We start from the raw sequence: 14,324 nt of genomic DNA, 5'->3' as shown, positions 1-14,324 counted from the left end.
TCAAAACGAAACGTCAAGCTAATTTTAAAGATTTTCAGCGATTTGGAGCCTTTGGGGGACTCGTCGAACAAAAAAACGTTGTATTAAACTCGTTCTTGTGTAATTTGGGCTTTTTTTGGCACTCGTGGACCTTTAAAACTCTCGTTTCACTCGAGTTTTAAACTGGCCCACTCATGCCAAAAAAAGCCCAAATTACACGCGAACTCGTTAAATAAACTACTATTAAGTTCAATGGACAACATTTTATTTTTTAACCGCCAGGTTTTTTTGTTTCAATATAAAATATAGGTAGGTAAAAAAAATAGGAAACACGGCCAGTATAGCAATAAAAAACCTAAGGAAATGTCAAAAAACGTGTTATTGTTTTTTAAATATGGCATAGCCAAACAATACCTCATTTTTCCTATCGTTCGTATTTTTCAAATAACTCGAAAATTAGTGCATAATGACGTATTTGTAAACGCTCGCAGCTGACGTAATAGAACAAAATTCAAAAAAATTATATGCGATAATTATAGAGGTAGAGATATTTTCATATTTGATGGCGGAAACAAAAGACTGAGAAATGTCACAAATTTGTATTGTCAGTGTCAAATTTTCCAAAGACGTTCGTGATTTCGACAGAAATGCAGCAAATTGGCAATAAGAAAGTTATTCATCGTCGAACTAGAGAAAAAATTTGTAATACGTTTGATTATATGAGAATAACTTTTCCTTTTGAACCACTGACAAAAATTGGTTTCCTTAGAATTTATTTTTTCAATCAATTTAGCGAAAATTTAAATTTACCTAGATATTCCTTTTTACGACGTTTATGAGAAATTTGACACTGACAATACATTTTTGTGACATTTCTCAGTCTTTTGTTTCCGCCACCAAATATGAAAATACCTCTATACTCTGATAAAAAAAAACCTCAGTAACGTTCGAATTTCGACCGCTGGGCGACCTCTAGTACGAATGATTATGATACGATAAGATACGAGTATAATAAACGGACGATCGTTTGAGAGTGGAAAGATTGAGAAAATGATAAATAATGGAGATATGAATTGTGACATGTTTAAGGATTTATCATATGTAATATAGGTAGGTACTTAATTTAAAATACAATTTTGGTTTTCAATGGAGATGGTGCGCGTGTCTTGATGGAAGCGGTTGCTTGGATGCCTGGACGGGAGTGGAACTTTCTTGGAGATGATTCTTCTCTTGCAGGGGAGACCTGTTTTAAAAGGCTGAGCTAGAGCGAGGGCGATGGGTGCTCGATATTCTACGATGAGGCGGATAGGTGTGGATGAGTGTCTCGGGGTTCCCCGGATGCGGTAGAGAATGTTCGTCCGGTTCTTTAGTATTTGAGAGTTCTTTTGAAAGAACGCTAAGAAAATGTTCATAAGAAAAATGTTGCAGTAAAACACGAGTTCGACATTTTAGGAAATTTCGAGACACCAAATTAATGTTCGCTAGATAAGGGAATACAATTTTTTTTTAACGTATAGTAAAGGTTGATTTGCTTTGTATATAGTGACAATGTTATATAATACAGGGTCTCTATAAATGATTGTCTGGTCAAGCCAGCCTTGGAAAAAATTTTTACTGTTCCGCTTTTTTGAAACCGATGCCAAATTCTAGTTCGTTTTCACGGTCACTTCTGACATTAGTGAATGACGTTTCGTTTGCTCTTGTCAGTCGAGTTTTGGTTCCTTATATTCGTTTTATCGCAGTTAATCACAGTTAATATACACCAAAAATCTGTATTTTTCAATAAAAATTGCAAGTACGTCCGCTTTTAGAGGTAAATACACTGGCAAAATTTGTGTGGTTATGCTTTAATGATTTATGTTTTATTTTAGCTTTATTTTCTGTACAATGGTTTATTCTGTTGAACAGAACACGTTCATTGTTGTTTTTTACTTTCGAAATGGAAGGTTTAGTAATGGGGAATTATCTGTTTGTAAAAATGAATTCCAGCAAAATATCCGAACAACATTCAAGATGATTGTTAACTCACATTAAGCAAATTGTGAACAGATTTTTAACACTCAGAACAATTAGCAAGGGTAAATCATTAGGACAACCACCAGTATCTGATGAAATACTTGAGGATTTGAAAGAAATGGTGGAAAAGCCTCTACAGATATCTATAGCCTGTTTATCTCAACAATCTGGTGTACCACGAAGCACTTGTCACAAAATCATTAAAAATAGGCTACAACTGCATCTTTATAAAATTAGTGTTGTACAAGAACTCCAACCTGCAGATTATCAAGGTTGTGTTTAATAATGTAATCAGTTTGAAAATTATCTCAATTTCAGAATTTGGAGTGCTGAGAATCCACACCAATTTGTAGAGACTCGTTTACATGTTTTGAAAATTGGTGTGTGGAACTGTGGATAGCCTTGTTGCTGTACCCTTAACCAAGAAATGCTGCAAAATATTTTTGAAAATAAATAAAGAATTGTCAAGTGTTTAGAAGTTAATGGGGGACATTTTCAATCTATTTTATAAAAAAAATACCTATTTGTTATCGTTATTTAGTGTTGTAAATTATGTTGTTGAATACATTTGATTTTATTGAAAAACCAGTAAGACTTATTTATTATGAAAAACACTGTTATTTACATTGGAAGAAAAAATGGGACAATTCAGTCTAAGTCGTATTTACCACTAGCATAAAACAAGAAATGTGAAAACACTAAAGCAGACAAAAAGGCAGTATTGTATTGTGGTATCCGGGGACAAGGTGTTCTCAATATTTATCTGTTTGGATTTGTTCTCATACCAATTCCTGTACAGTGTGTGGCGGTACGATGGGGGCAATAATTGCTCCCCTGTTGGTGTTGATATTAAATAATAAATACATTAATGTTAACAGGAGTAAAAAGCACAGTTGAAACTTGTCTCTGGTTAAAAGCAAACAACCTAACCTGAAAATGTGACATTCATTATTTGCCGAACAAAGCGGCACATTCAAAATTTGACAAGTTTCCATGGCTGGCTGGACCCGACAATCATTTATAGAGACCCTGTAGTATGTTATACACCAAGGTAGAGAACATATTTTTCTAAGCCGAGCTGGATCATTATCCGAGACGCGAAGCGTCGACGGGAATAATGTAAGCGAGGCTTAGAAAATGTTCTCTACCATGGTTTATATACAATTTTTTTCACTACTAGATATGTTAAAACCCTTTGTGATAATAATTATTAATTAAATTTTTTTTTTTGTTCGACACTGTCAGAATGTGAGAATTTTCTCCTATGTGAACGGATTTTGATAAATGTCACCACTTGTCAAAACGAAACGTCAAAACGAAACGTCAAGTTAATTTTAAAGATTTTAAGCGATTCGGGGCCTTTAAGGGGCTCGTCGAACAAAAAAACGTTATATTCAACTCGTTCGTGTGTCAATTGGGCTTTTTTGGCACTCATGGGCCCGTTTCACTCGCGTTTTAAACTGGCCCACTCGTGCCAAAAAAAAAACAATTTACACAAGAACTCGTCAAATAAACTACTATTGTCTAATGCGACGATCCGAGTTCTCATTTTTCAACGGTTGCTATGAAAATCGTCTACGTTAACCAATGAAATCAACGAAAATCTTTCGTTGCTAGGTGACGGCTGTTCATTATTAACCTAGGTTAATAATGAAAATTATTATTAACCTTTGGAGAGAAATTCTACTTCTGGGGTTGGTTCGAGAGTCAATAATGAAGCCTTCTGAGACTAGTAGTGGAAAAAAGATATTTCATTATTTGTCGCTTAAAGTCATATCTTCACGAATTGCAGTAAACCATTTTTCAACAAGATAACACGCCCAAACTACGAAAAGCTTGGAATTGAATAACTTGAGTAAAAATTATGGCCCAAAATGGGTCAGTGACTGCTCCGGGCTCTCAGGGGGTTTTTCGGGGCAAAGGGGTGGGTTCGTATGTGGGCCCCAGGCCACTATTCGGGAGCACGTTAACCTTGTCTAGCTGCCGGGACAAGCGCTCTAGTCTTTAGCGTTGGAAGACGAATGAAAAATTTAATTTCGTTTGAAATCAAATAATTTCGTTTATTATTGTTGTTTAGACAGTAATTAAATTCACAAGTTCTGAACGGGTGTCGTGCACTGGTTCATAGCATTAAAGATAACCTTTTGAATTGGTAAAAATGGAATTAATGAAATAGAACGAACCAGTTCACTTGAAACCTTAGAAATTAGCACTTATTCTGGTCTTTTAGAAAAGCTTTTCCTTACAGGGACCTTGTAACTTATAAAATAATTCTGCTATGAATAAACTTAATAACTTAATACATCTTGTATGTTTCCGAACGTAAAAACAAGGTCTTATAAATTTGACTTTTCCGAAATGAAAATGCTGTTGAACACGGGGTGTTCAATGATTCCTTAAATGAATTACAAATTCTGATAAATGATTTGAAATTGAATGCAATGACCTTGACAAAGAAATTATAAAAAATGTGAAAATGTCTAACTTGAAATCGGAAAGACTCCGAGAATCTGAACTACAAATGTTACATATTTAACTATGAAAATATGAGAGTTTACAAATAGTAATGAATGGTTGTGAAATGTGAAAAATAATTTTAAATACGAAAATTTCCTAAATATGAAAAATTTACAAAATGCGGGAATGTTCGAAATCTGAGAAGCGGGAAATTCGAGGCGTCTCGCTCGATTAAAGCCGCGTCGCACTGAACGATAACGAAATGAAATTTGGCTATTTATCTGAAGACTTGGAGTCGTATCCTCGACGGGTGTCCTACGGGTTTGCGGCGTGTAGCGACGTACTAGCATCCCTTCGGTAGGTGCGATTACGGTAATTGGTGGCTGACGTCCTGACGGTTCTTTACGCCAGTGGCGCATTGCTGAACCAGTTCACGGACATCACGGACTCGGGAGCTCGGGACACGGAGCCTCCCCCACCGCTTTCGAGGTAAAGCCCCACGGGTCCGCGACTCAAAGAAGGGTCCGTTGCAATGCACCACCGACCACGGGCAGGAGGTGACGTAGCCGATTCGGTACTTTATTGGGCATCATGGCGTGCTATGACTTGCACGGAACTTTGCACCTCGAACGAATGAACGTTAGTATCAAAAAATGCGAATTGCACGGTAATTACCTTTCCACTGAAAGGGGCGACTTGACGAATGAAAAAGCAGTAAGTTAGTAAATAGAAACAATAATTAACGATAACTCAGACATATTATGGATTTAAAAAATCTACTCTCATCTTCGAATTCTTCCGGTTAATCCGAATCGTCATCAGACTCTCCAAGGTGTATAATCAGTGGTTCCACGGTTACTCCAATACGCAGATCCAATTCCCACATGTGCTCTTCTTTAGTTTAACCGTATACCCAACCTGAAGTTCCGGATGTTCATCATAGACATGTTTGTAAATGTTCAAAGTCATGTTTTTTCGAATACGGATAAGGGCGACTTACTTTTTCGTTGAATATAATTTGTTCTGTGCAGCCCATCGATAATTAATCAAGTATAAAAACCCTTGACCAAACTAGCCTTTAAATTAATACCTAATTGACAGTGACACAAATTGACATTAGTGCATTTATTGTGGCATATGGCATCATGGATTGAAGTAATTTACAAAATTGAAATAGTAATCTAGTGAACTATTGAAAGTGTATATTTGGCTGCCTGACTTTTTCTACAGCATTAAAAAATGAACTATAGGGACGTGAAATCCCTAATGTGCGGTAAGTAAACTCCGTCCAGCGAGAGATTGGGAGAGTTTAAATTGTAGGGTTGTAACCCAACACTACAAAATGCACTAGAATACAATAAAAAAAAAATTAATAAAATAAATTATTGTGGTGGTACCTTTGAAATAATTTCGCGTGCATTGTAATCCTACGCCAATTTATGCTGTCAGAGCAAATTGTCAAATTTCAGCTGTTGTCGTTGCCGCTGTCATTTTGAATCGTCAACACCGTGTGTGATTTATTTGCTCTTTCGTCTTCAAGTGAGGTATTTTGTTGTGTTTAAAACTTCTTAATTATCTGGGATAAGTTAGTTTGTTGGTTTGTATTGACTAAGTTCTGTATTGTTAACCTCCGAGTAATGTGTGTTTTGTTCGTTATTTCTTGGTTAACTATTTTTTTTGTGGTGTTTAAACTTTCTAAGTTTTTAAGATTAGTTAGTTTGTTGTTTTAGTTTGTTTCTGTTCTATAAGTTCCCTATTGTTTACCTTCGAGTGCCTTTTTTAAGTGACATTTCTATTTATAAACATGAATCCCTTTAGTGATATCACGAACAATATCTAGACTGATGCAAAGGTATGAAGATAATATTTTTAATTTAATTATATTGCTTTAAAACTGTTTTGTAGGCAACCCGAAGCTATTTGACTGTAGCTGGCAACCCAGCAGCCCAGAAGATGATGCAAGTGCTTATTCATTTTTCAGAAATGAAAAACTTACAACTGAAAGTCCACTGGAGGTTGCTTTTCATACCTTTATAACACAAAATAGTATTATACCTATCATAATTTTATTGACATCATCATTGATTAGGTCAGATTAGTCAAGGGTTAAAAGTATTTTTCTTAAAGGTCACTGCGAGATGCTTAGGAGTTAGCAAAAACACAGTGTCAAAATGTAAAGGTGGTCCAACTAAAACATCCTCAAGAAAGTTGACGAGGCAGCGTCCCAGAAGAGTTACAGCAGACTTGCATTGCAATATTAAGCAAGAAGTTCATCTTGTACTCAATGATATGGTTGTGTACTGTAAAGCTAGTTTTTTTTCAATGAAATATTTCTTTTTTAAATTTTCAGTCTTATTCCGCCACAGGCTCTTCTGATGTTTATTCAATAAGTAAAGTTAATATTCTAAAATATATTTTAATAAGACAAATTGAATTCGGACTGGCGCACGATAGTCGGTCATTCAGACAAACGTCTGCAGGAAGTCTCAGGATTTAATTTAAATTAACCTTGACGATCTCATTGTCCATTTTTGTTTTATGTTTATATTACCTACGTATTATGTCTTCTTGAGGATACTTGAGCAGTACTGTCCATAATTTTGTGTAAGTCAGAAATTTAATTTGAAATTAACCAGTTACTGCAGGTGAAAACAAGAACGTATTTGATTTTATTTATTTGAAAAATTAAATACAGGCGTCCTTCAACCCAAGGAATTGTTTTATTTTAACTCCTAGCCCTCTGAGAAGTTCCCCATATTTCGCTTTCGTTATTTTGAACACAACAATTTCGTAGACATTTCACGACCAGCAAAATAAAGTCGTTTGATTTCGCATTGATATAAAATTGATATATAAACGATCTTGTTGGTTGAGGTTTTACTTTTAAATATTCTTGACGCAAGTAGTTATCAAGAGTAGGTACTATCGGCGCCATCGAAATGTGAACGCCAAATTTTCATAGTGTGTGTTGAAACATCAATCATAGGCGTGCGTTAATGTGTCAGATTTGTGACATATTTTCACAAACATAATTTATCAGCAGATTTAATTTATTTTTAAACGATATACATGCCGCGACACTTGACCGATGCGGAAAAAAAGCGAGTATGCCAAACTCGGGGAAACTTGTAATATGTAATTGTAATAGAAAGCTATAGGTAATAGAAATCTTCTCTTATCTCCCATACATATAGTACGCCACTGAACAAAGTTTTATTTAATCTAGACCAAAACAGAAGACGTTTCTATGGCACCAGAAATTCGTTCACATTTCGATGGCGCCGATGGTACACGTCTTCGTGTAAAATACTGCAATTTTAATATTTTCATTCATTTTATCTCTTATTCGTTAAGGTACTTCATTCATTAGAGCATAATTTCAGGGCACAAAATGTTACTGCTGGAAGGATATATTTCAAATTTTACGGGCGCTAGGTACTACTTTCTCTGCGTAGAATTTAGTGATTTTTACGTCAACCAATCTCTCACTGGACAAACTATACCAACTGAGCGATCTGCTGCAGCGGCATGAAGAGGTTTTTGGAAAGTCCACCCAACCTACACCGTACGCGGAGCACACGATTAACGTTACGAGCGATGTTCCTATTGCTTCCCCTCCATGTCGTTTATCGCCTTCGCGGAAACTAGCATTGCAAGGGGAGCTGAATTCAACTGAACTCAGTGACGGTCCCGGATCGCTATCCTTTGCCGCGAATTGATGATTTATTAGTTATTACAGATTGCCATGAAGACTGTATACATGTCAAGTTTAGATTTGAAAGCGGGCTATTGGCAGGTTCCTGTGCGAGCGGAAGTTAGAGACAAGACCGCGTTCGTTACGCCGTTAGGACTGTTCCAGTTTACGCATATGCCCTTTGGACTACGAAACGCTCCGTCCACGTTTCAAAGACGTTTCAAAGAGGTTATTTAAAAACTCCAAGCACGTGAAAGAGCTTTCGCAGCGTGTAGTGTTTTAAAGTTTTCATTCTCCCATCGACATTTAATAAAATACAATGATTCAGTGATTATAATAAAAATTAGTATAAGCTGGCTTGTTGTTAACGTTACTTTAGTAACAATACAAAAACATTATTTGATGTTTCAGTGCCTAAAAGCGGACATTTTAAAAAGCGTCAATATACACCGTGGATCTCTCGCAAAATTATTAAAATACCTAGCTGAGTTAAAAAGGAAACCTTGGATTAGGTACAAACGCCATAAAGACATAGAAATATACAGGTGTCCCAGAACTCGCGGATCAAATTGAAACTGTATATTCCTTGATGGTAATGCAGGTAAAAAACGTTTAGGGTGCAACAGCTTTTTAGTTATGACTTATGAATTAATCAAATTGACCAATAGAGCTCGATCTAATTTTCCCTTTATGAGAAAATTGAGTACCTTCCCTCAATTGCCAAGCAACGTATAATTCGATGAATAATAAAATTATTTTCAATATTTATCTGGTCAACTTGTCGAAACAGACGTCAAAAATGACAGCTACTTTTAAAATAACCAAAAATGGGATAATTTCGCCAAAACAGGTGAACAAATGTATAGAATCTGAATCAGGGAACGCAAGAAGTTTCTTCTTCCGGCAATGAATGAAATATGGTTTGTTATGAGTGAAAATTTCCAGAGCAATTGTAACCTTGAGGGGTATGGGAAATTGACGGGAGGGATATGATGAATTGAACCTTTGTTGATGGAAGGTAAAATGGCGACGTAGCGTCAAGTGAGTAATATTACTAACTAAAAAATCTTAGTAAAAAGTGAAATATGCAGGGCCTGTGAAGTGAATCGGAACCACAAGAAATTTATCCTGACTCCTGTGCATACACTCTGCATCTGCAACATATTAGCGCAGCTACACGAGCGGGACTCGTCATCGTCGAAATGAAAGAAAAGACTTTTAGGAACATTCTTGAAAAGCTGGAGTTACACGTAGGTTTTGAAGGACAGATCAAGCATAGTGGCAGTTCTGAAAGAAAGAAGACAAAACTGGATTGAACTAAGCTATTTATTTTAGCATCATTATTACTAAAAATTTAAGATCAATTTTTATAACTAAACGATGTAGAATGCAACAAATGAAACAAGGAACATGCAAAATAAAAAGAATAATTTATAACAAGTCTTCAAAATGACCACCTTTCATCTGAAGGAATAGGCGAGCTCGTTTGATTAAATTTTCCCTTGCCAGTCTAAGCATATTAGGAATAACATTAGCCAGTGTTTCGTGAATTTGGTCATTTAGTTCTTCTAAAATATTGATAGGTTCGCGGTAAATATAGTTCGTCAAATATACTTCTTCTACCGTCGTCATCAAAGGACTGAAGAACAGCATCTTCAGTCTCTGGCGTTCTAACTTCTCGCGGGGGACCACAAATTTTTTGTCAGGTAGGCACCAAGGACCCAGTGTCTCGAGCACGGTACACCAACCGTAGAAATACGTTATAATTTGGATGTGGCAAACGTCGTGGAAAACGTATTGCATATTCCCTTGCATCCTCACGTGCATCGCGCCGGCACTCTCCATAAATTGAGCATTTCGGCATACTCTGCAGCTGTATACATGATTTCAATACGAAGTTTGACAATTTCGAATCAAATTATAACTTGACGTTGTCAAAATCTTCACAGTTGCCCAAACATTTACTTGAAATTCCATACCATTCTTATTAGAATTATGTTGCTAGGCAATTCAAACCGTTGCGTTGGTCAAATTTACGTGAAATTCAAATTAACAGCGTTCTTCTGATTGGTCAACTTTAATTATTCATTACAAAAAATCTAATATACCCTGTCCTTTTTTTTAAACGCTATTGCTTTCAGTTATCACCAAGGAAAACGCATTGTAAGTTTGATCCGCGAGTTCTGCGACACCCTGTATAAATACACTAAATATTTAAGGATATGCCTTGAGTGACGAAATTGTAAACGCATCCAACCCCAACATCTTTAAAAACAAACTTGATGAACATTTTGGATGATGAAGCAGATGCGATCAATTGAAATTGAAATTACGGAAATAGTTATTTACTTTTCCGTTTTGATCTGGGAGTTAAATAGACTTCGGTCTCAGCTTCTATTTTGCGTAATAATAATGATAATAATACAAAATAAGGATAGCATACAATCTGTTCCGAACCTATTTTGGCAACATATAACAAAACATAAAAAATGAAAGTTTTATTGCAAGAAAAATGCATTACAACAACAAAAAAAAACAAAAGTGCTTCTGTGTCTTTTTTAAAATTACTTTTATTTAATCTACTTAATCCCATTTGTTTTAGATCCTCTTCGCTGCCCTCCTTTGTACATAAAATCTTTCGGTGAACATGAGGTATATATTGTCCTGCAGAAAATGAAATTTAAAATGACATTCGGAATTGAGAGCTTTTCCTCTCTTTTCTATGAAAGGACTGCGCAAGTCCATTATTTGTCATTTTCAATATTTCTTTCACACACAGTCGAGTGTCTGTTTTGTTCACCAAAATGGGAAAAAAAGAAAATTGAAAATTATGGAATCTCTATTTTATTTTATAATTTTTCCAAAGTATTGTAATGATTTGAATACATTACTTTTTCCGCCAAATATTTGAACCTGCGCAAAACGGTAACAAATGTGGTCGTGATCGTCATCGAATCGGAGGAGCCCTACGTTGTGATTTTCTTTTGGCGGAAAAAAAAGGTTCGGAATGCAAACGATGAGGGTTCCAGTTGGAAGAGTGCCGCAAATAAAACACACATTTGAGGGACGCAAAATACCTTTTATTAAAAATGCCTGTAATAACTTTGATGAAAAGAAAATTGAAAGGAACCCAAAAAGACAGAAACTAAGTTTCACGAAGTACAAGAAATTAACTAGTTGAGTACATCACAAAGATAAACAACAAGATGAATGCAACAATATTTAAAATAACAGAGAACGGGTACATAACAGACAAAATGACAGGTTAAAGCTTGCAAAACAAGTAAACAAATTATAAGGCAGTTATTACAGACAGGGACGGATGAAAAACCCTCTTCAAAAACCGTATCCCAGGTATTACTCATATTTTACAATTCGATTAATGACAAAAACAATGTTTAATCTGGAACTACGCTGTCAAGGTACGCCAACGGGAGCTCAGAGCTGGAGGTAACAAACTTTCGGCCGAACGTCAGACTATTTCACCGACCAAGCAAGAGTGACAGAGCGTTTCGGAGTCGTACGAGTAGCATTCCTAGACCGCAGCCGCAAAGACCTAGGTCCGCCGTCCCCAACCAACCGTTTCCGGACAAAACCCTGAAGTCTCTATAACCGTCGACGGAAGCTTCACGAAAACATCCCGACGCCGCTCCCGCAAAGACTAAGGTCCGCCCCCGCTAACGGCTCTAAATAACCGTAGCTTCCACAGAAATTTACTAAACAACCCCACGACTTCCTGATTGTCACCTAGCTCCCACAGGGGCGCACTTACAACATTTTAATTTAACTTTTCCGAAATCTAGCAACAACACAAAGAAGAAAACCGAGTTTAATTCAATCGAACAAAGCGTAACATTAAACGATGAGAAAATCCAGCAAAATAAAGCGCAACATTAAACAATGATAAAATAAGCAAAACAAAACGCAACATTAAACAAGGATAACATAAGCAAAACAAAACGCAACATTAAACAATGAGGAAATAAAAGAGAACAAAACGCGAAGTTAAATAACGATAAAATAAAAACGCTTTAAACAGGAATACAATACTCGCTGGCAATACTAAACAAAAAAAATATGGAGGGTCGAGTGCCGTTAAAGAATGTTAGTGAAAGAAAAACAAAATGGACGCACGCGGTTCGGACGACGGCTCCGAATTTTTGAAATTACCAGATTGCTAAAAAAATGAACCTCCCGGGAGAAAGATAACGCTTAAAATTAACAAATGGGCGCTTCTTAAAGAAACAGCATGCAACAAGTTACTGCGCAATGAATTTAACAGGCGTTTTACATGAAATTAAACGTTGCGGACATGAATTTAAATCGGGGGTATTGGATCTCTTATGCGCAGTAACTAGCGCGGACTTACAACTGAATACAAATATTTTGCGGAGTGCGACTACTGCTTAGAATGTATTGAGATAACCGCTTTTGAATTCAAACTAACCGCCAATAAAAGCTATAGAAGTACCGCCGGCGACCGCTTGGGGGCGGGGGTGAGAGTCGACAGGGGATGAACGGCCATGTTTTTTTTAGAGACACTTTGGTCTTGACCGCAGAGTAGTACCGAAGTACCGTGTATTTTTCTGTGTTTCAATTGTGCGATTTTAGTTGTTTTTTTTGTTGAACTGTGCTAAATGTTGCTGTCCAGCTTCTGTTTTGAACTAGGTATGTTTGCGGTACTAAAATTATGTCTGTTTCGCGCGAAATGTATTTTAACTATCATGATGGTTCGCACGTGGGTCGTTGATGTTCCCACCATATTGTATAAAATCCGCAATTATCTCGGCCGTCCCCATGTATCACGCTTTTAACATTTGTAAGCTTGTGAAGGAGAGTAAGGCCGCCTGGTTCTAGTTTTGCAAATTTTATAAAATTGTACGGATCACGTTTTTTTGTTGTCAAATCTGGTTTTACAATTCACTAACTTTCCTAGAAGAAAAGGGCACCAAGTCCTAGCGTGGGTCTGTGGCTTTCACTTTTATATGAGCGCACTCCCTCATTTTTGATCCTTTTTAATTATTACGAGTGACGCAACACTTTAATCAAAATTTCAAAGTTTCCACTTTCCATCCCGGTAGCAACCAAATTTGTTTATATTTCAGGTGTCTCCGTGGGTTTTCCTTAGCTAGGGATCTACTACATTTAGTCCCGGGGCGCCCTCCATATTATTCAGGGCGCCCCCCTTGTCGATGATCCGGCTCTAGTATGCTAGGGTCGACCGGACTATGTTTTTTTTTATTTTTATGTATGTGTTAATAACAAATATTTGTCGCGTTTCTTTTTTTGTTTGTTTGTCCAGTTGCTGTAAATGTAAATTCTTGACCTTACCGCGAGGGTCTCTCTCTGTTTGAGGGGTTTTGTTTCCTCTAACCTCCAAGCGTTGAACACGGCCTCGCGGTCCTCATAAAATTTGCACCCCAAGGGAGACCCAAAAACCTAACGCTTGGCAGGACTTGTTGAATGCTGTGTTATACCCGAGCTCCATGGCACACTTCCGGAAATGTGATCAGGTCTATTTTCCCTGAGTCTGTGTAGCCTGGCAAGCGCGTTTTGTTTTTCTTTTGCTTTGGAAAAGTCATGTTCACTTCAACCGATGAACTTAGAGTACCTCAATTTGTTGACGTAACGTAAAGCAGTTAGGACTTTTCCCTTAGCACTAAATCACGGGTAGGCGGGAAATGTTAAAGTCGTAAGGATAGGTGCCACAGACCATCGGATCACACAAAGCCACTCGCTCCTTCTATAGCGTATCTGCCGCACATTGTAAATTAACTTGAAAAAAAAAAGAAAAACATGCTAAAGTTCTCGTCTAGTGCTCGCTCTCGCTCGAACGGTCCGAAGTAACTGCATTGTTTGTAATGTTCATGACCCCTCTGTTTTTCCTGAATTTTAGATTGTGTTGTTTATGAAATCAGGTTTGCTCAATTTTCAATAACTGTCCCGTCCACGTTGTCACTTCGGATTTGTTCGTATTTTTCAGGAGAGGTTTTAGCGGAGCCTCATTCGGGGGTCTGGGAGAATGGCCAGAGCTCACCATTTTCCTAGAGTCCTAAATGAGTAGTCTTCTCACATTTGGGGAGACTTGGGTGCCCTCTCCCGAGACGTTTATTATTCATTAATCCCGGCGTTAACAAAAATCATAATTTTGAATAAATAGCTGGTTAAAATGATCGTG

The 14,324-nt window shown here is 36.9% G+C and overlaps 2 long non-coding RNA genes across 2 annotated transcripts; both read left to right on the top strand.

Moving 5' to 3' along the window:
* Positions 1-606: 606 nt before the first annotated feature.
* Positions 607-2,583, top strand: LOC138129161 (uncharacterized). The gene is made up of 2 exons (XR_011159125.1): positions 607-1,792; positions 1,851-2,583. It is a non-coding gene; the product is annotated as an uncharacterized lncRNA (long non-coding RNA).
* Positions 2,584-5,974: 3,391 nt separating this feature from the next.
* Positions 5,975-7,163, top strand: LOC138129160 (uncharacterized). Its single transcript, XR_011159124.1, has 2 exons — positions 5,975-6,304; positions 6,358-7,163. It is a non-coding gene; the product is annotated as an uncharacterized lncRNA (long non-coding RNA).
* Positions 7,164-14,324: the final 7,161 nt, after the last annotated feature.

This window comes from Tenebrio molitor, chromosome 4 (genome assembly GCF_963966145.1).
Source record: "Tenebrio molitor chromosome 4, icTenMoli1.1, whole genome shotgun sequence".
Classification (NCBI taxonomy): domain Eukaryota; kingdom Metazoa; phylum Arthropoda; class Insecta; order Coleoptera; family Tenebrionidae; genus Tenebrio; species Tenebrio molitor.
The sequence above is the reverse complement of the archived record's forward strand: the minus strand, read 5'-3'. Positions and strand labels throughout refer to the sequence as shown.